Source organism: Ochotona princeps, chromosome 17 (genome assembly GCF_030435755.1).
Source record: "Ochotona princeps isolate mOchPri1 chromosome 17, mOchPri1.hap1, whole genome shotgun sequence".
Lineage (NCBI taxonomy): Eukaryota > Metazoa > Chordata > Mammalia > Lagomorpha > Ochotonidae > Ochotona > Ochotona princeps.
In genome coordinates, this window is record NC_080848.1 from 22,108,625 (window position 1) to 22,130,059 (window position 21,435).

Here is a 21,435-nt window from a genome sequence, read left to right on the forward strand (position 1 = left end):
GTTTTAATACTAGAGTGGCTACAGGATAGAGATTTGTCAAGAAGTAACTGTAGCATTACGGTTATAAAATAATGGGAAGGTGCTGACAGAATGGCTCAGCTGGCTATTCCTCCTTCTTTAAGTGTAGCGTCTCGTTTGGGCACAGGTTTGTGTCCCGGCTGCTCCCTTTCCATTCAGCTCCCTGATTATGGCCTGGGAAAGCAGTGGAGATGGCACAAAGCCTTGGGAACCTGTACCTAAGTGAGACACCCCGAAGAGGCTCCTGATCTGATCTGATCATCTCAGCTCCAGCTGTTGCAGTCATCTGGGGAGTAAACCAGTGGATAGAAGGTCTCTTTGTTTCTCTTCTCTGTAAGTCTGCCTTTCTAATAAAAAAATCCTTTTTTTTTTCTTCTCCCCATGGTGGACTGTACTTAGGAGGCTACATCATGGAAACATAGTGGAAATTAATATGCTCATAGGTGGAAACAGAAGTCAGTCCTCATGTATGCAGTACAAGGATGGACTCACAACGAAATGACTGATAATCTCCTGCGTTGATGGGAGACATCCAGTGGTAGAATGATGGACTTGTGAAAATTCACAGAAGACATCCATTGTCAGACTGGAGGGGAGAACAAAGGGGAGGGGGAAGAGAGACCCCAGTGCCAAGTAAATCGCATCAAACAACAATAAAAGAATAAATAAATTGGGCTGGCAACAGAAATAATAATAAATAAATCTTTAAAACATAGGAAGACCTAGAAAAAAAACTTGCCAAAGCATTTATTCTGGGGCCAAAGCACCTGGCTTTTTGTTTTGATTCTGTCACTTGTTAGCTGTCCCACCTTGGGCAAATTGTTCTACTTCAGATGTTTGGGTTTTCCTGTGGTTAAGATGGGGCTAATAAGAGAACTGGCTTAGAGAATGAGATGATTGGAGGCAGATGCTTTGGACCCTGCCTGGGATATAATGAATGCTCTCTATGTCTTTGCTGTTGTACTTGTCGGTGAGATCCTGTCACTGGCCTCTTCCTATGATGACCCTCTGTCGCACACTGCTTGGTGGGAAGGATTTGGCTCTCTCAGGCTATGTCCATGGGGGCTCATTACTGTGTGTTGTAGGGATGCCAAGGTGGACCTTGTTAAAATACCAAATCATATTGAACTCGAGGTAGCAAAGGCTCCAAGGAGACCATTAAGGTGTCGCTCTGGGGGCACTTTAGGAATGTTCTCTGTGTCCTGCTGCCCCAGCTGAACAGGCCTGGCAGGGTGGCCCAAGGCCAAACCTCTGCCAAAGATCTTCCCTTGGTTTCCTCTGCTCTGTCTTGAGCAGTCTATAAGGCTGCTCGATCCTGGGTTATTAACTCTGTGTCTAAAGAGGCTTCGCTTTTTTTCACCAGTAACAATGCACAAGGATAATACTGCCTTTATCTACTGCAGAGTATTCTTCATTGTTCTGTAAGCTACCTATGACTGTGTATTTGACAGATATCTAGGGGCTTAAACAGCAGATGTTTCATCATCTCCAAGTTTCTGTTGGCCAGGAACCTGGGCATGGTTGTTGCTGAGTCACTTTGTCCCTGGCTCACAACTGTAGTCCTTTCAAGGCTTGGTAGGTGTCGGAGAATACACTTGCATCTCCCTCACATGCCCTTGCACACCCAAATACCACAGACCTAGGGGTGGGAAACCCACATCAAATGCCTGCTGAGTTAGTTTCTCCTGAGTTCTCATTCATTTGCCTTTTGATGGCCACCTCCCTGTGGGTCCTCCCATGGCCTTTGTTCTGTGCTAGAGTCCCACTGGTATCTTATCAGGATGCTGCCTGTGTGTCAATGTTTTGTCCCTGTAATGCAATTCCCAACACAAGCAACCGATGCTGGAAATGAAGTTTATGCCTGCTTCTGGGGTGGATGCTCATGGTCCCCAATCGGCAGGCCTTGTTGGTTCAGTGTCTAGGGGTGGTATTCCTCTGTGTGGAGGGGGTGCAGAGCATCACAACACAGGAGGGCAGGCACTGCCTCTGTGTCTCTTGCCAGAAAGCCCCCAGGATTTAATCATGGTGCTGCATCTTGACAATCCATGTAACCACTTCCCAAGGGCTTCATCTCTGAGCACTAGAATTGGATTAAGCTTCCACTCTCTAGTATCCTATTTTCACCCTTCCAGTATAAGACTTTGGGGACCACCCTTTGACACGTGGGCGTCTAGGGGACACCCAAGCTAATATCCATGTCACATCTCTAGTTCTTCTGGAGTGGAACCTCGCTCTTCTGGTTTCATTTAACTTACCTCCCTAAAGGCCTGACCTCCAAATGGGGTCATGCTGGGGAATTAGAGCTTTGTTACCTGGCTTGTAGGAGAACAGGATTCCGACTTTGACACTTGCTCATTGCATGGGCTGTGTATAGGCTGCCTGAGTGTCAGTGTGTCGTGGCAATTGGTGATCAAATTGTTCCTCAAATATGATCTTTTTATGCTCAGATCTTGTCCTGTCACTTACACCCTAGTCATGTCTCATCACCTCCTCCTTGGAACCCAGACCGTCCTGCATAAACAGTCTGGGACAGGACAGTCACAGGCTAAAGTCTTGAGGAATCTGCCAAGGGGGTTTCTATTCAACCCTCTTCCCAATGATGTCAGAGTGCCCTGGTTTCTCAGCACTAACTACATTAAGGAGTTGCCTGTCTTTATTTAAGCAGTTGTAGCAAGGATACAGTGCTGTTGCATCATGGTTTTAATTTCCTTGAATTTTCCTTGATATTGTTGAGTAGCTCTTCATGTGCTCTTTTTGATTTATTTTTTTATTGGAAAGGCAGATTTACAGAAAAAAGGAGAGACACAAAGATCTTCTATCTGCTGGTTCACTTCCCAAATGACCACAACAGCTGGAGCTGAGCTGATCTGAAGCTGCGAGCCAAGAGCCTTCTCTGGGTTTCCCATGTGGGTATAGAGGCCCAAAGACTTAGAACATCCTCCATTCTCCTCCCAGACTATAAGCAGGAGCTGAATCAGAAGTGGAGCAGCTGGCACATGAACCGACATCCATATGGGATATCAGTCGAGGGGTTAGCCAGTTGAGCCATCACTCCAGTCCTTTCACTTATTTCTTAATTCACTTTATTTTAAGATTTATTTTTATTGGAAAGTGAGATACACAGAGAGGAGGAGAGACAGAAAGATCTTCCATCCACCGGTTCACTCTAAGTGGCTGCAATGGCTGGAGTTGAGCTGATCAAGAGAGCCAGGAGCCAGGAGCTGCTGCCAGTTCTCCTACGTGGGTACAGGGTCCAAGGAGTTGGGCCATCTTTTACTGCTTTCCCAGGCCACAAGCAGGAGGAACAGCTTGTGGGAAGTGGAACAGCTGGGACATGAACTCATACCCACATGGGATCCTGGTGTGTGTAAGGCAAGTACTTTAGTGCTAGGCTACCATGCCAGATCCTCCTCTTAACTCGCTTTAAAATCTTGGTTATAATTGTGTAGATATAAAAATATTATGAATTTTCCCCTGAGTTAGGTTTAGCTGTGTCTCATAGGGTTAAAAAAAGCCATCAGTAGTTTTTCATTTCAAATTATTTTTGTGAAATTCCTAAATAGCTTGCTAGATCATTTTGAGGTTTCTCCAATGCCTAAATTTTCTAGTCTTCTTAATTGTTAGCATATGAATTTATACAAGTATGATGAATGAATATGATCTATAAAGTATTAGCTTTTTAGAAAAAACACACAGAGGTATCCAAGTATATGATCCTTGCTTTACAATTTTCTATAGGTATAAAAATATATTTTCCATATTGATGTGTCTGGTTCTCTTTCTAAACATCTATGAAATCAGGATTGTAGCAATGTTGCCAAAATAACTTGGACACTGTCTTTTTTTGTCTCTTAAAAATTTGAAGAGAGGTGTTTTTGTTTAAAAAGAGTGAATTCTCCTTGTATTTCTCTGAGCTCTTCCCTCATATTTTGTTCAGTGAATAAGTTGTCTTGAATTTAAATTTTTCACAATGTTCATTTATCATTCAGAATATTCTTTAAGCTAGGGTTTGATCTATATTCTACTTACAACATTTGATATGTTTATCTTTATTTTTGTTAGATTTGTGTCTGATATGTTTGTTCCATAATTTTCTTACCTTCCATGTCATTTTGTGTTAGTTTCATCTCCTATAAATAGCTTGTAATTGAATTTTTGTTTTTCAAACTCACCCCGAGGGTTCTCATTTCTCCAGAGTGGCACTCAACCCTCTTTCCTGCCACTTAATTTGATGTGTGTCCTGTTGTTTATGCTTTCATTGGTTCTCCCCTTTTCTTCTTAATGCCTGTTTGTTAAAGTGATGGAGTTCCTCTATGCCTTGTTCTTCCCCTCCAGTGAATTTGGAATTCTAATAAGTTCATAGTAACCAGTTTTATAAACATTGAAAATGCACTTAATACACGTATTTAAAATACTTCTCCAGTGGTTACAAAAATGAAAAGGTGATATCCTTCAAGTTTTATTAAAATAATGCGAATGTTAATTTTATGTTATGTATTCTTTTTAGAGTAGGCCTCATGTTTCAAGAATCCATTAACACTTATTCTGCAGCTTCAGGTCACATTTTAGTCATATACTTAGATATAAATATTTATCCCATTGAATTGTATGGGGACATTTCAGATCTCTGTTCATCTGCCTGGAGAAAGGAAGCATTGTAACAGTAAGTTTCCCATCCTCCCCTAAATCCTTGCATGCAGTGGCCAATTCACTGATGGCATGCAGTACTGGCATTCCGTATGGGTACCAATTCAAGTTCCCTCTACTCCATTTCCAGTCTAGTTTCCTGCTTATGACCTGGGAAATCAGCAGGGGATGGCTCAAGTCCTTGCTTACTGGCACCCAAGTGGGAGACGAGGAAGAAGCTCCTGGGTCTAAGCTTTGAGCATACCTAACTCTGGACATTAAGTCATTTGGGGAATGACCCAGGAGATGGAACATTTCTCTTGTTCTTTCTCTTTTCCTCCCCTTTCCGCTCTCTGACTATGCCATTCAAAGCAACCATTCAAAACACATAAAAATGGGGGAAGGAGGAAAGGAGAGAACAAATCAGTTAATGAATCAAGCATGAGAAATAGAGATGGGGAGCAGGGAGGAGGAAAGGAGGAGAATTTTAATCGGCTGGTTCACTTTCCAAATGCCTGCAATAGACAGGCTGGGCCAGGCTGTAGTCCAAGGCCAAGAACTCAATCTGGTTTTCTCACATGGATGGCAGGGACACAAACACTTGAGTCATTATCTGTTTCCTCCCAGGGTATGCATGATTAGAAAGGCAGAATCAAAAGCGGAGCCAAAAATCAAATTCAGGCACTGTGATATTGGAAGTGGGTATCCCAACTGGTGTCTTAATTGCTGTACCAAATGCATATTCCATGCGAAACTTCTTAAGGGTAAATTGTAGTAAGAATATTTGCTTTGCAGTTTAGACATCTCCAGGAGTGCCGAGAAGTGCAGGCTATGCCACCTAGGGAGCGTCAGGTTATGGAACAGATAGACTTGTGCCAAATTGGATGTGACATCTAGTGGCTCTTTTGTTTACCTGTGTCCTTTGGAAACTCTGAAACACTCTTAGCTTCAGTTTCCTTTTCTATCAAATGGAGGATACTAACAACACCAGCCACATAGAATGGCTATAAAAAATAAAGAAAAAACTGTCTAGTTAATTTTCCGTAGGTATTGGCCTTGGCTGTTAATGTAGTCGTGAAAGCTTGAATTACCATGCTGTGTTGGGTTGCCTCTCTCTGGCAGTTGCAAACAACTAAGGAACGGGGCTGAAAATAATGACAGTAGGGCCCAGTTATTAAGCACTTACTTATTACTCCTAAGTGCTTGCTGTAGCAACTCATGTCTTCCCTACAACTGCCTTCTATTGTTGGGGACTTGTCATGCCCCACTTCACCAATGAGGGAATTGCAGCAGAGAACAGTTAAGCACTTGCTCCAGGAGCCCAGAGGGGCTTGATGTAGTCTGCAGGAGAGAAGGCAGGGCAGACAGGTCAGCATGCACACTGCAGAATGTGCATGCCTTCTCTGTGTGCCTCTCCTGTCTTGGGAAGGGTTTTGTTGCTGCAGTCTGGGAGGGGGGCACTTCATTGGTAGGTGTGGCCCACATCCCTATCAGTGTTCCTGGCTTTGCTCAGGAACCGAGGTTTCGTTGCATCTGCTACAAATAGACGGGCAGCTCTAGTTCTTACTTGTTTTGGCTGCCTTCCCATTGAATGTCTACACTTTGAGGACTGGGAAGGGTGAGCAGGGAAGGAGCTAGAACGAGGTTAAAATAAATTGTCTTTAGCAAGCAATGTGTTTCCTGGTTATCTTTACCCACTCAGACCCACTGTAGTGATACCCCAGGAAGGTTGCACCTTCTCTTGACTGCCCAGCCTCCAGTGGGAGAGACAGAAGGCAGTGGTTGGAAAGCCAGCACAGGGTCCCATGGAAACACCCAACTGAGCACCCATCACGGGGCAGGGAAGTCCATTAGCATCATGTGCCAATTAGCACGTGCCTGGCTTGTGCCAGATGGATCATACCTCTTCAGAGCTGAGAGCAACTCTTCCTGACTGCATCTCTTCAGCTCTGGGAAGGGCACATGGCACCCGGTGACTTCCCAGTGAATGCGTGTTCCCCCATATCCCTTCCCAGCAGACAATGCAGAAGACTGGTTACCATGGTGACTTTGGTTGTCACAGTTCCTTAAACTTGTTTGTTGTATGACTTTGGGAAAATTAGCAAACCTCTCTGAGCTTCAATTCCTCATTGGGAAAATAGGAGTGAACATCATGGCTAACCCATGGGGCTGCTGGGGAAGATGAAGGAAGATTGTGTGAGTTGAGCCCTTAGCACTGTGCAGGACATACAGTAACATGTCAATGCACACAGCTACTGTATTCATGATTATATAATCAAGGTGGAGACACCAAAACCCCTCTACACATGCACCAGCATGGCTGAGATCCCAGTATCTGTGGGTTTGATTGGAATGGTTAACATGTCAGTACAGTAAAGGTATGGGTTTCGCTGGTTAACCAACTGTAAATGACTTTAAAAATCATTTTTTTTTGAAAGGCAGAGGGCAAGAGAGAAGCCAACTGATCACCTGTTAATTCATTTTCCAAATGACCACAATGGCCAAAATGACCAGGAGTGAACTAAGCCAAAGCCAAGAGCCTGAAATTCCATCAGGGTCTTTCATATGCATGGCAGGGCCCAAGGGCTCGAGCCATTTTCTACTGCATGGAGCAGGATGGGAAGCAGGGCAGCCAGGCCTGGAACAGTGCTCCAGTGTAGGATGCAAGTGTTGTAAATGGCACCAAGCCACAACACTCACTCCTGGGATGATTCACAGTTGAATGTGAGATTGCTTTTGTCATGCTAAGTGCCTTTAAAGCTCCAAAAAAGAGCAAAACTTGTCACAGAAGCATGATAGCTCTGCTTTTCAAATGAATAAATGATTCTTAAATAAACAAGAGGCTTGGTCAGGCCACCGTGGGCCAGTGTAGAATCAGCTGGCTCCGAAGTCCCCATCTGTCCTCCTCTGTTCTTCTCGGCACCCACACATAGAGATCTTGTCTCCCCTTGCAGCTCCACAGCCGGAATGTTCGCATGTGCTCACTTCCTTCCACATTTCCAGTTGCTTGTTGGAGTATTATTAGGCAGTCGGCCATGGGGACCTAGGCATCTGAAGCTTTGAGGAAGCTGCCGGCTTCTGGGACGGGGATTGGAGAGCTGTCAGTTTTGGTGCCTCTACCTCAGGGCTCTGCCTGTATTGTCACAGCATCTCCTGAGCAGGTCTCGCCACATGTTGCAATTACTCTCTTCAGACCTCACACTGTATTTTTCATTTCCTTAGAATTCCTCCATGCCTGGGGGCATACAGCCTCTACCAAGAAGTCCATTGTGCTGCTGATTTCTTTCTGGGTGGCATCAGGCAGTTTCTCCAGCTTCTGGCAGGTGGGAGCCAGGCAGGGGTTTCACTTAGTGCAAGCATTCTAACAAAAATGCCAGCTTTTAAAGGGATCTTGTGTCTAGATGCCTACTGCCAGAGACTCCCCAGGCATACCTGACTCTGACAGTACACTTGTTCCTGCCCTCAAAAGAAGGCTCATCTCACAGGAGGTTCAGACTGCCTTCTGATTTGTGGTAAATATTCCCAAGGGAACTTCTAAATTATTATGAAAAAGATGTGAAAATGGGGCAGAAATGGAGAATGAATTGTACCTCCTAAACTCCCTGTGACAGGAAACAGAATATAATCCTGTTGAAACAGCGGTGCAGGGTTCCAAGGTTTTGGGCCATCCTCAACTGCTTTCCCAGGCCACAAGCAGGGAGCTGGATGGGAAGCTGGGCTCAGTTCAGCTCTGGCCGTTGTGGTCACTTGGGGAGTGAACCAGCAGATGAAGGCTTTTTATCTCTGTCTTGCCTTCTCTCTGTAAATCTACGCTTCCAATAAAAACGGGTAAGTTTTTAAAAAATACTATCCTGCAAGAAGTGTGGGAGGATTTATGATGAACTGGACAACTTGAGATGGGATGTTGCAGCCATTGTCTGCCCTGCAGGCATGCAGGGTTTAGGTTAGTGCAGAGGCTTTTAGGGCATAAAGCTGGGGAGGTAGAAAGATTATGTGGTGGATCTCAGAATTTGGGGCAGGAAGGAGGGTGAGTGTAGAGTCACACCTAATTTTGTGAATTTCAGCTTGAGCACTCTGGGTGGATGGAGATGGGAAAGGAATGTCTGGGTTGGATTTGCTGATGCCAGGCTTTGTGAGACAAGGAAGGGCCAAGCAGCACACTGGGAGCTTGGGAGAGGAGGTTGGGTGGGAGGGGTGTCCCCAGGGACAGCATCCCAGGGCAAGGCAGGGAAGCCAGGGAGGGAGGGGACACCTGGGGAAATGCTGTGGGTGAGGAGGCCCTTGAGGCTAGGGGTGTGGTACTCAACCTTGGCTCTATCCTTGCATCACCTGGAGAGTATAATTACTCCTGATGCAGCGTTAAACCCCTGGAAATTTGATTTGATTGGCTTAGACAGCTTGAGTAGTGTGTGTGGATACATACTTTAAAAATTTATGCCTTCAGGTCTGCAGAAACAGAAGAACAGTAAACTTCCTTCGGGACTAGGGAGAGGAGCTTTCTCTGGTCCTTGCCTGGTTCCGACTTTGGGTCCCCACCCTCTCTCATAATGACCATCAGGATCGCTCCAGAAACCCCTCACCCTCAAAACAAACAAACAAACAAATAAGTAAAAAAAACTAGAATAGAGAACAGCAAGGAAAGCTTAGAACCAGACAGGAAACGGTCAGTGGGGATGCACTTATAACTCACTGGGTGGGACACAAAGATTAGTTACTCCTCACTGGGGTATTGAAGATTTCTCTGCACACCCCTCCTAAAACTGTTCACCTAAACTGTTGACACATGTCTTGTTAGAGTTATAGAGTTAGACTACCCGAAAAACAGCCAGGTTCAGCAAAATCATGCTTCAACGCTATAAAATGATAAATACGATAATGAAAATAGACATGAGACAGCTGAATAGTAACCTATAGCCATTTTGAGGTGTATAGAACCCGGTTGGGTTGAATATAAACTAATAATTGAAATGTCAATGAAGAAGTCACAGGATGTGGTTCAGAACTTGCATTCTTTTTTTTTTTTCTCTTTTAACATATTGGTTACTCAAAACCATGTCAACTAATTCCATAACATTATAAATTGTTACTGATGTAATGTCAGGGCTTTTAATTGATCGGGATGATACTCTGCCGGCTCTACCTTCAGACCAGAGATGGTCTCCCCAAAAAACCGTTGAACTTGTCTGGACAATAAGATGCTGGACTTTATGCTTGGTAGATGCTTGCAATGAAAGAATTTCAACTGAATTTGAACTGTGGTAATGCAACAAGGTGGAGGAATCCACCATGGGGGGGGGGCATTTGGGGAGGGGTGTGGGGAATCCCAGTGCCTATAAAACTGTATCACATAATGCAATGTAATTAATAAAAAAATTTATGTATGTACCAGTATTTTTAAAGCCTGCCAGATAATCATACTGTGTAGCTGTGGTGAAGAAAACTTGATTAAAGGGATGAGGGGGGGCGGTGACAGAGGAGAGTTAAGAGCTGAAGTCGTTTCAGTAAAGTGTCAGGAGTCTGTGAGTGTTGACACTTGCCGAGTGCCTATAATACAGCTACTGTTCACTGAAGGCATGGCTGTGTCAGACTGCTGAGTGCTTCGCATACTGTTTCATTCAGACTCTGAGGGTAGCTATTCTTACCCCTTTTTGGAAAGGAGAAACTAAGAATCAGCATAGGCAAATAAGTTAACAATTCACACATTTAAAACAAAATGGCCTAGTGGGCTAACCTACTGCTTGGGATACCTGCATATTAGAATGGTTTTGAGTTCTGCTGCACTTCTGATCCAGCTTCCAGTGCATCCGGGGAGGTAGCAGGTGATGGTTCCAAGTGCTTGGTCCCTTGTCACCCACACAGGAGACTTGGCTGGAGTTCCTGGCTCCTGACTTGGACCTGGCCCAGTACTGGGTATTGTAGCCATTTGAGGAGTAAACCAGCAAATAATGTTCTTTTTCTTTCTCTCTCTCTCTCCCTCTCTCTCTCTCTCCCTCTCTCTCTCCCCCTCCTTCTCTCCCTCTTCCTCTGCAGACTATGGAAGGGTGAGGCAACAGTGCTCTTGTGTAGCAGAAACACAGGTGACAAGCTGGTGGTGAAGGATGTGTGTTGGTTTAAGTCACAAGCTTATATAGGGTAGAAAGAGGGGGCAGGCAGAAGGGAGGTCCCGACAGCACTTCCATCCAACAATGACATTGTGACTGGCTAATAGATAGGTCTATCCCTTTGGACCCTCCAATGAAGTTAAAGGTCAGGAAGCACAGAACACACAGGAAGCTGTATCTCAGAGTAAACTCACTACCTTGTGAAAAGCAAGATGAATGTTAGCATTTGACTTGTAGAGTTGTTCACCAAGGCAGTCCTAGCACAGTTCATTAAAGAGGAAGAGGAAGAGACTGTGGTGCAGTCCATCGCTCTTGGTGCATGCCCAGTGAACAGGCCATGTTGGAGTCTCTTTCTATTTATTTTAATTTTGATAATTACATAGTTGATTAGGACACAAAGGGTCAAGGGTTACAAGAAAGTGGGTAAGACTATTGTTTCCACATTATTTTTTTTTTCTAGATCTGGGGTAAGGGAAGAATAAAGGGAGAAGCCCCAGTCTCCCACCCATCCCAGGTTCCCAGTGTGGGGCATGCTCTGAGGGTCCTGTTCAAGTGGTTTTGGTAGTCTTACTTAGCCAAGACTCCTGCCAGGGGTTCCTCCAGGAACACAATGTGCTGTGTGCTTACGGCCTGCCACATGGGCTCGGCAGGCAGGGATCCAGAGGTGATCTCTCATACCTCCCTCCCTCTCCTCCTTTCTCTCTCCTCTCTTCCCTCTCCTCTCTCTCTCCTCTCCCTCAAATAAGCACAACTAAATGGCACAATCAGGATATGAGTCTCACATTGACTGTCTTCAAAAGCCTTGGAATTTAACCACTGTGATACACTGCCCACTGGACCTGTGCTTGAAATTCCAAGGGGCTTGTGGTCTGATGGGTATAGAACAGTGACATATAAAGTAAATGCTGTACTGGAAGAAGGCACAATGTGCCTGGAAGGCTCAAGGAAGATTTTGTTCATGTGCTAATGCACAGATTCTATTTATTCCTCCACTCAAACTCGACATCTTCATTGGAGAGTAATGTGTGTAAAGGAAGGAATGGATGGTGCCATCTTGATTGTGGACACTTTGGAGAGGCCTGAGGTCTGTTAGCTTTTTTTTTGCAACTTCAGTTTTTGTGACGATGCCGTGCCTCTAGTGCATGGCAACCAGACTTGCTTCCTTCTATTTTGAATTGCCTTAGATCAAGAGCCACCACTCCTGAGAAGGGGGTATGAGGCTGTATCAGTCTGAAGGATTCTGCATGGGCAGAACAAGCAGCTGGGTCAATGATGGCACCCACTGTCTGCAACAGAAACACCTCTCGACAATGCTTGACATCTTCTTTGGGAAGAAAGCTCATAACCCAAAATGATTTTACTGTATTTGGAGGGGAAGGGTACGTTTAGGGAAGGACAACAGTGGGCATCCATCAGGGTTGTCCTCACCATGTATATCATGACAGTGTGCTGGTGTCATCCTGCACTACATGAGTCATAACAAACGTTAAAATTGTCAGACCAAAGGCTGCTTTAACATCCATGATTTATGGTGGACATCACAAGCTGCTGCGTTAACTTCTCCATTTCCCATTTACGCTTGCATGAAGTTCAAAGGCGGGGAAAGAGAGGCTTAACTCTGTTAGATGTGGTCGACAACACTGCCATCTGAGCAGGAACCTCTTTGCTTTGTACCTTTGCTGATCTCGTCCTTGGCTTCAGCTCTTGATCGAGAGAGACACCATTGTGTTAACCACTCTGGCTTCTGGCTCTGATGCATCTCTGGGGCTGCTCCAGGAAGACTGTTTATAAGCAGATTTAACTGAGTTTCCTGAAAAGGAAGGTAGTTGAAAACTCTTCATCAGTATAGCTGTGTCAACTTAATACATAATTAGTGACCAAATGTACAGCTTTGTACAAGTGGCTCTCAGCAAGTTGTAGACTACTTCTATTAAAATTATTATTGAAGATATTCAGGATTGAGATGGGCGATTCTTGACTCCAGGATGGGGCAAAATGGCAAGAGGTGTTGATACTTGGTCTTAACCTGTTTGGACTGTAGGAGGGTGTAGATGTTGGTTGTACTTTAATTGCCTGTGTGTTGAAGGCTTGGTCCTCAAGGTGGTGCTATTCGGAGGTGATGTGACTTTTGGGAGTTGGGGCTTTGGGGGAATCCTTAGATCCTGGGTGGGGGTGTCCTTGGAAGCCAAGTCCGTTGTTCTAAAGGTCTGATTTGGGGGCTCAACCATTCTCCGGTTCCTGGCTTGAGGTGGCAGCCCTTGCTGCAACTCATACTTCTGCTACCCTCAGTAGATGCCAAACCAATGGGGCTGCCCAGTCATTGACTTAAGCCTTCAAAACTAAGCTTTTATCCTCCTTAAGTAGCATGTCCTGGGGATTATTTCATAGTAAGTACAAGCTGATGAATCTAGACTGCTAGTAAAAAAATAACAAATAACAAATATTATTTCCTCACAGTGCGGGTGGTGGTGGGGGGGAGGGCTGGAAAGTGTAACAGTAAAGGCTCTGCCTTCACTGCTTAATCATCTCCCTAAAGCCTCACTTCCTCATGCCATGACCTTGGTGTGTGGGGCAGACACCTTCTGTTCACAGTATATATTCAAGCTGATCAGATATGCACAGTTGTGAAAGTGTAGAAGAGGATAAAACTTAAAAGTTAATGTACATGCTAACTACTTTTCACTAAGTGGTGAGATTTGAGAAAAATCTCTCAACACTGTTCTGAGAAAATGCATCACTGATCTTTGTAGGTTATAGAGAGGACTAAAGAGGCTGATGCGAGCAAGATAGGCTGTCCCTGCCTTCAGACAGCTTCAAGTTTAGAGGAAGAAGGTGGTCATGAAAGAAAGCTCTGAGAAAGGTGGGAGATGCTGGGATTGAGAGAGAAGTTCTCCTCTAACAGCTTGAGCCACCGTGGGAATGTTGAGGTTTTAAAGGAAGGTAAATACTGGGACAACTCTTAAAAGAATTTTGTTAGGAGGGCCTGGCGTGATAGCCTAGTGGCTAAAGTCCTTGCCTTGTACATGCCAGAATCCCATATAGGCACTGCTGGTTCATGTCCCAACTGCCTCACTTCCCATCCAGCTCCTTGCTTCTGCCCTGGGAAAGAAGTCGAAAACAGCCCAAAGCCTTGGGACCCTGCACCCACGTGGGAAACCTGGAAGAAGCTGCTGGCTGTGGCTCAGCTCAGCTCTGGCTGTTGCGGCTCACTTGGGGAGTGAATCAGTGGATGGAAAATCTCTGACTCTCCTCCTCTCTGTAAATCTGACTTTCCAATAAAAACAAATCTTTTTTAAAACATATATATATTTTTAAACTATTTATTTATTTTTATTACAAAGTCAGATATACACAGAGGAGGAGAGACAGAGAGGAAGATCCTCTCTCTGACGATTCACTCCCCAAGTGACCGCAACGGGCTGGTGCGCGCCGATCCGAAGCCGGAAACCTGGAACCTCCTCCAGGTCTCCCACACAGGTGCAGGGTCCCAAGGCCTTGGGCCATCCTCAACTGCCGTCCCAGGTCAGGAGCGGGAGCTGGATGGGAAGCGGGGCCAGTGGGATTAGAACTGGCGACCATATGGGATCCCAGGACACACAAGGTGAGGACCTTAACCACTGCGCCACCGTGCCGGGCCCTAAACATATATTTTTATTGCATTTCATTTTTTTAAAAAAATTAATTACATAGATTTTTTATGCACTGGGATTCCCCCCCGCCCCTCCCCACACTCTCCCCCCACGGCGGATTGCTCCACCTTGTTGCATTTCCATAGTTCAAATTCAGTTGACATTCTTTCATTGGAGGTATTTACCAAGCATAAAGTCCAGCATCTTACTGTCCTGGTAAGTTCAATGGCTTCTTGGTGGGACCATCTCTGGTCTGAAGGTAGAGCCAGCAGAGTATCATCCCAATCAATTAAAAGCCCCAACATAATATTTCCAACCATTTACAACATTATGGCATTAATTGACATGGTATTGATTAACCAATATGTTAATAGGAAAAGGCAGGTTCTCAACCGCAACCTGTGAATTCTTCATAGACATTTCAATTTTGGTTTATATTCAACCATGTTCTATACACCTTAAAATGGCTTAGATTGCTATTCAGCTGTCTCATGCCTATTTTAATTTTAGTATTTAGCAGTTTGTAGCATTGAAGCATGATTTTGCTGAACCTGGTTGTTTTTTGGGTAGTCTAACTCTATAATTCTAACAGGATATATGTCAACAGTTTAGGTGAGCGTGTTTAGGAGGGGTGTGCAGAGAAATCTTCCATACCCCAGTGAGGAGTAACTAATCTTTGTGTCATACCCAGTGAGGTATAAGTGCATCCCCGCTGACCGTTTCCTGTCTGGTTCTAAGCTTTCCTAGTTGTTCTCTATCTATCCTAGTTTTGTTTGTTTGAAAAACAATAAATCTTAAAAAAAATGTTAGGAAAAAATTTTGATGGGATATAGAAGTAAGGGAATATTTGGAGGAGTATCCTGCAGGGAAGGGTGCTAGGGGTCAAATGCTCCTCTCAAATTTGTTGAAATCCGAACTCCCAACGTGATGCTGAACTTGCTGTTTTCTGTATCCATGGAAAGCGCAGAAGTGTTGACAATCTGGGCTTGGGCAGTGCCCTAGCCGATCCAGGCTGCAGGTGTGCACGCCAAAGCGCTTGTTAAGCAACCTTTCAGTGTCTGTCATTTATGTTCCAATGGAAGAAGGCAGCCAGCTTGCCTTTCTCCTCTTAGGCCACAGCATCGACTGCTGGTCCCCCAAGAGCTGGTGGTACTTAAGCCAAGGGGTTCACTTTGGATCCAATTAGAGGAATAGACCTTCCCTCTTCCCATTTTCCTTTACTTCTGAAGCGATAAAATCCACTCTTACAGATAAGCTTGAAGTCATCTTTGGTCTCCCTCGCAGTCTTATTCCTTCCTTTTCTCTCCCATTCTCTTTCCCGAGACACAGTCACTATTCTGAACTTATGAACTGTCTCTAGATGAATTTTGAGTCTTTTTTGTTCATGAATAATACTTCCTTCAGGATTTTCAATAATGTTCTATAATTTTCTCATAATGTTTTTACACATTTATTCATAAGGCATATACAGTGTTGCTACTGTGAGTGATATTTTCCCTATTGTCCTTTGTTTCTGGTTCTTACTGATACAAAGGAACTCTACAGATACAAAAATTTTAATTTTGCAATTGGCAGTTGTCATGAGCTCTGATTAATTCTTTTAACATGTAGATTTCTTGCGTTTTATAAATGTAGGCAATTTGCAAAGACATCTTTTCAGTTCTTACTATTTTATTTCTTACTTAAATAACTTTATTCAGGCCTGCTTCATAATGCTGAGTGGAATATAGTGAATCACTTGTCTCTTTAACATGGAAGCTAATGTTGGTGTTGACTGTAATGAATATTTTCATGGTTTACTTAGTGACTGTGACATTTGCTCTCTTCCTATTGCGTAGAAAGTTTTAATTGTAACAAACTCCAGGAGGACATGCACTTTCATACCTCTTGTTCTCAGTGGCTAGCACAATTCTCGTTACATGGTCAATCATGAATAAATTACTTTAGAATAAACAAATGATTAGTTGAAGTTTACAAAATATTGCATTTTTGCCATTTTTATTAACATAACTATCTGCTCTTTCTAATTTTTACTTGAAAGGCAGATTTTTGCGGAGAGGGAAGGAGTGGTAGAAAGAGAAGGCTTCTGTCTGCTGATTTTACTGCCCATAAGGCCACGGCAGCCAGAGCTGAGTTGATCTGAACCTGGGAGTCAGGATCCTCTTCCAGGTCTCCCACATGGGTACAGGGGCCCCAAGACTTGGGCCATCTTCACTGCCTTCCCAGGCCATAGGCAGAGAGCTGGATCAGAAGTGGAGCAGCCAGGACATAACCAGGAACCATATGGGATGTTGGTGCTACAGAGTGGACGATTAGCCTGTTAAACAACTGTAATGGCCATAATCATCCACTTTTTTGTTTTAAAGTCATTATTATGTGTTTTTGTAGCTCACCACATACACGTGGGGCTTACTGTTGAGTTCCCCTGACCTTTTAGATACTAAAAAGCTACAAAACGTACCACTGTTGCTTCTTCATTTGATTCATTCAATGCACACTTGAGCATTTCCCATGTATCAAGTATTGTGATAGGTGTTAGAAAGCCAAGGCAATGTCTGGCATTGTGGTGGAGCCGGGTAATGCTACTGCGTGTGGCATCAGCATCCCATATGGGTGACGGTTTGGCTCCCATCCACTTCCCTGATAAGGTGCCTGGGAAAAGCAGTGGAACATATCCCAAGTGTTTGGGCCTCTGCCATCCACATGGGAGACTGAGATGAGGTTTCTGGGTTCAGACTGGCCCAACCTTGGCTATTGGGGCCATCTGGAGAATGAACTGGAGATTAGAAGATCGATCTCTCTTTCTCTGTAACTGTTCTTTTTAAATATTTATTTTTATTAGAGTTACAGAGAGAGGAGAGGTAAAGAGAGATGTCTTCCTCTGCTGGTCACTCCCCAAATGGCTGCAATGATTAGAACTGAGCTGAGCTGAAACCAGGATTTTCTTCCAGGTCTCACAAATGGGTGTAAGAGTTCAGGAACTTGAGCCGTCTTTTGCTGCTTTCCCAGGCTATAAGCAGGGAGCTGGATGAGAAGTGGAGCAGCCAGAACATGAACTAGTGCTTACATGGGATGCAGGAAACACAGGTGGAGGCTTAGGCTATTATGCCACAGTGCTGACCCCTCTGTAATTTTCAAGTTCAATAAGTCTCACGAAAAAATTGATCCCAGATTAAGGAACAAACCTATTTCATAATTTGTATTAATTAGCATTGCATCCATATTGCTGCAAGAGGTTGTGGATTCGATCTCATTCAATCTCTTTATTCACTGAAGAAGAAACAGAGGCTCAGCAGACAGAAATGGCCATCTTCAAGTCAAGGAGAGGGAAAAGTCACCCCTGCCAGGATCTTGATCTCAGACTGCTGGTTTTTAAAACTGAGAAAAAAGATACTCTTTTGTTTAAGTTCCCCAGTCCGTGGTACCTTGCTATAGAGCAGAGATAATGTACTCCAGCGAGCTGTCCAAGCCTGGAGGCTACCAGGGGCTGCTGAGTCAAGACTTGAGTTTTCTGATTCTTTCCAGTATTCTAACTGCAATACTAGGTCTACACAGAGTACAGTGACCTGTAATTAACCATGGACTGAAACTATCAAATAGAAAATCATGCAACTTAAATAGCAATGAGCAGGGCCTGGCGCAATAGTGTAATGGTTAGGTCCTCACCTTGCATGCCGGGGATGGATCCCATATAGGCGCCGGTTCTAATCCTGGCAGCCTCACTTCCCATCCAGCTCCCTGCTTGTGGCCTAGGAAGGCAGTCGAGGACAGCCCAAAGCCTTGGGAGACCTGGAAGAAGCTCCTGGCTCCTGGCTTCGGGTTGGCTCAGCTCCGGCCATTGTGGCTGCTTGGGGAGTGAATCATCGGATGGAAGATCTTCTCTCTCCTCCTCTCTGTAAATTTGACTTTCCAATAAAAATAAATAAATCTTAAAAAATAGCAATGAGTAGCATATTATAATTCTTATTCTTCAACTTCATTAGAATTTTTGCTTAACATATAATACTTGCACATTTTTATGGGGAATTATATATTGTAAACATTTTGAAATATTATATGTTCAGCACAATTAAACCAGTCTATTTGTTCTGCTTTTATCTTTTTGTGTTTAGAGCCTACTAGCTCTTTTCTCCTAGTTTTTTTTTCCTTTCTTTCCTTTTAAAAACAGATTTACTTACTCATTTTATAGGTGGAGCGATAGGGTGAGGGAAAGAGAGAGAAAGGTCTTTCATCTGCTGGTTCATTCCCCAAAAGGCTGCAAAGGCCAGGGCTGGGCCATTGTGAAGCCAGGAGCCTGGTCCTCCAGCTGAATCTTTCACATGGGTGGCAGGGCCCAGGTATTTGGGCTGTTCTCTGTTCTTTTCCTAGGCACATTTGCAGAGAGCTGTGTTACAGTCAGATAGCTGGTGCTTGCGGCAACCTTCCAATATAATGACATTATAACAACCAGCTCTGTAACATACTTCATGGGGAGCCATACGTGCTAGGGAACACTAGAACTTGTGACCTCCTTCCACATTTGTTACCTTTTTTTCATCTTTCCTGTGTAGCTTCTGCTACTCCTCTCCCTAATCTCTGGTGATCACTATTCAAAGTTACATAGATTATTTTGTAATATCTTACCCAGAGGAGGGAGGGCATACGGTATTTGTCTGTGTCTGGTTTCTTTAGCTTGACAAAATAATTTCCAGTTCCTTCTATTTTGCTGCAAATGTCAATTTCATTATTTTTCCATAACTGAAGAACATTCCACCATCTATCTTTCAACTGGTCACTTTCTTTATCCATTCATCCATGCATGGACACAAATGTTGGTTCTGTATCTTAGCTATTGTGAATGGCATGACAATGAATGTGGGTGTGCAGGAACCTGTTTTTTAAAATAATGATTCATTTTATTTTTATTGTAAAGGCAGATTTACAGAGAGAAGGAGAGACAGAGAAAGGTCTTCCATCTACTGGTTCATTCCCCAAGTGGCTGCAATGGCTGGAGCTAAGCCGATTTGAAGCCAGGAGTCAGGACTTCTTCCAGGTCTCCCACGTGGGAGCAGGATCCCAAGACTTTGGGCTGACCACTGCTTTCCCAGGCCACAAACAGGGAACCCGATGGGAAGTGGAACAGCTGGGACACAAACTGGTGTTCATATGGGATTCTGGCACCTGCAGAGTGAGGATTTAGCCACGAAGCCGTTGCGCTGGGCCCAGGAACCTCTTTCATATACAAACTTTGTTTCTTTAACATACTCGGAAGTGGGCAGCTGGGCCATATGGTAGATCTATTTTTAATTTTCTGAAGAACCTCCATATTGTTCTCCATAATGGGTATACTAATTTGCATTCCCACCAATGGTATATAAGAATTCCATTTTCCTCCATATCCTTGCTAACATTTTTTGTTACTTTTTGTCTGAAAAATAGTTGTGAATTTGAGAAGAAGAGAGAGCTCTTGTTACGTTCATTCCCCAAATCTCTGCAATGGCCCAGGTTGGGTCGGGGCTGAAGTTGGGGGCTGGAAACTCAATCCAGGTGTCCTGCAAAGGTGGTAGGAATGCAGTTACTTATTGACTCAAAGTCTGTATTAGTAGAAGTCAGGAACTGGAGTTGGGAATTGAACCCACATACTCTGATACGAGATGTGGGTATCTTAACCACTGAGCTAAGTGCATGCCTCTGGCTTTTGTTTTCTTGACAATAGTTACTGTGACTTGTGTGAGATGATACTTCATCAAAAGTTTTATTTACATTTCCCTGATGGTTGGTGATGCTGACTATTTCTTAAATATATATATTTTGGCCATTTGCATTTATTCTGAGAACTGTTTCTTAGATCATTCGCCTATTTGTAACCATGTTATAATTTGGATACTAATTCTTTGTGAGGTGCCTAGATTTCAATAGTTTTCCAATTCTGTCAGATGTCTGCTCACCCTGTTGGTTATTTCTTTGGCTATACAGGGTTTAGTTTAATATCACTCCATTTGTCTATGCGCTTATTGCCTGTGCATTTGGGGTCTTATCCAAAAAATTCTTGCCTGGGACAAGGTCTTGAAATGTTTCCTTTAGGTTTTCGTAGTTTCAGGTTTTACATTTAGGTCTTTGATCCATTTTGAACTGATTTTAAATTTTTAAAGTTATTTTTTTTTTTTATTTGAGAAGGAGGGAGGTAGGGAGAGAGATCTTCCATCCACTTGGTCATTCCCCAAATACCTGCTGTGGGTAAGAGCAGAACCAGAGCTGGGTACTCAATCCAGGTCTCCCACATGCGTGGCAGGAATCCAACGGATTGAGTCATTACCGTTATCTCTCAGGGTCTACATAAGCAGAAACCTGGAATCGGGAGCTGGAGCTAGGAGTGGAAGCCAGGTGTTCTGTAGTGGAGTGTGTCTCAACGGCTGTACTAAATGCCTGTTCTTCAGTTGCTTGTCCTGTAGGGGGAGAGATGGGAAGTCCAGCTTCCATTTTCTGTATATGAATATCCCAGTTTCTCAGTACCATTTGTTGAAGAGACTGTCCTTTCTGTAATGTATGTTTTTGGCATCCTTGTCAATGACCAGTTGACTACTGTTACTCTCTTACTGTGTCTAATTTGAAAATTTCTCTTTATCATGGGTGTATATTTGTGGGGGTGGCAGGGAACCTCAGTGTATGCAAGATGCACTACGATTGGCAGTTGAGACATTCATTGGAGGTCTAGGAACATGTCCGCTGTGGATAAGCTGTGGGGACTATTGTAAAAAGTTCCCAGTGTTCTGTCTACCTTCTTCTGAATCCTGCTCATGCCAAGCTGGCCTCTTCCCTCTTGCTGAATACTTTACAAGTTTCTCTGCCTCTAGGCATAGTCTTTTCTTTTGAAAAGAGATTGATTTATTTATTTGAAAGGCCAAGTGATGAAGGCAGAGAGGGAGAGGGAAAAGGGGAGAAGTGGATGATCTATTTATTTGTTCACTCCCCAAATGCACAGCACATTCGAGCCTCTTTTACCTTCATGCACTGCCACATACCTCCTTTCCATACACGTAATTACCAGCTCAGATTTTGATAACTTCCTGGTCTTTTTTTGC